The sequence below is a fragment of the Cynocephalus volans genome, chromosome 1 (assembly GCF_027409185.1).
Source record: "Cynocephalus volans isolate mCynVol1 chromosome 1, mCynVol1.pri, whole genome shotgun sequence".
NCBI lineage: Eukaryota > Metazoa > Chordata > Mammalia > Dermoptera > Cynocephalidae > Cynocephalus > Cynocephalus volans.
In genome coordinates this window covers 136,839,014-136,840,470 of record NC_084460.1, presented here as the reverse complement: position 1 = coordinate 136,840,470, position 1,457 = coordinate 136,839,014, and positions in this window count along the sequence as shown.

The window sequence follows — 1,457 nt, the reverse complement described above, 5'->3', positions numbered from 1 at the left end:
TTACGAGATAAAAAAGCTCTAGAGAATTATTATACAACAAATGCAAATACAGTTAATACCACTGAATTACACACTCTAAAATGGCTAAGATAGTAAATTTTATATTATGTATATTTTACTACAATTTAAGAAAAACTAGAAAGAAGAGTGGGAGTTCTACCAAACAGAGAATTTGACATGGCAGCCATAGTCTTTGGTTCACTTTCTGGATACTGCAATGTATTGTAGTTGACTTGTGCTCAGAAACAAAGTTTGCATTTTATGCAACTAGTCACTGTTAACGTACCATAGTAACTGACATTTGAACCATATTTTGGGGATACTGGTGCTATTTCATTAAATCATGGTAACTGAAATTCATTTGAGAGACTTTGTCTTTCTCATTTGTGTTTCTCTTGAAAAATCTAGTACTACGTACCATGTTCAAGAAAAACACACATGAGAAAGAACCTTCTTCAGCAAGTTTACAGTTTAATGGGTGTCAATAAGATAATTACATAAATTCTGCAGTCTGATGAATGTAATATTTTTAAATGATGTAAAAATTCATAAGTGAGTGAAATCACCTTGGTCAAGGGATCAAAAAAGAGGTAATGAAGCTAATGGCACAGAAGACAAACATTTTCAAAGTTATTCCAGTGACTGTGTGGCTTTCCACTAACAGGATTAAAAGTTTATTTGCTTTTTTCTATTTCCCAGATATTAATAGTTTTGCTGTAATAAATAGTGTTAGGATGAATAATTTTGTAACTGGAATAACTCTGAAGTGTAATACCCAGACAAAATGGCACAAAGATTTTTATAACTGTTGTTACCAACTGCTGGCCTTAACATGTTTGTCTTCAGTGCCATTAGCTCCCTGATAATGTTTTGATCCCTTAACCAAAGGTTATTTCACTCACCTATAAACTTTGAGATCATCTTTGAACATTATGTTCATCAGGTTATATTACTCTATGCATGAAAGTATGGAAACAATACCTATAAGGCATTAGGAACCTATTTTTCTGGGGAAAATAGTATGCATTGCTTACTAAATGCCAAGAATAAGAGTTGTGACAGAGAACAAGAGTCTCCAAAAAAATTACTTTCTGAGCTTTCTGGGATGCTAATCCATGTGGAAAAATTAACCACACTAGTGAAATATTTAATAGTTCAGGAACATTTGTATTTTGACAGCTTGGAAAAAAAAAAAAAAACCTCTTTGTGACACTTCAAAGAAAGAAAATTAAAAAGAAATGTAGTCAACTTGTGCTTATCATCTCCCTTCTACCACAAACTGGGTCCCATGCCGCTCACAGTAAGGGTGCTAGAGAGGAGTGAGGGACAGATGGGATAAGGATGCATTTTGTTGATATTCGAGGTTGTGTCTACTTTACCATCTCATAACACTTTCAAAATCATACTTGAATAGTGAGTGATAAAAAATTGAAAGTTTGCACACCTCAGTTTTACCT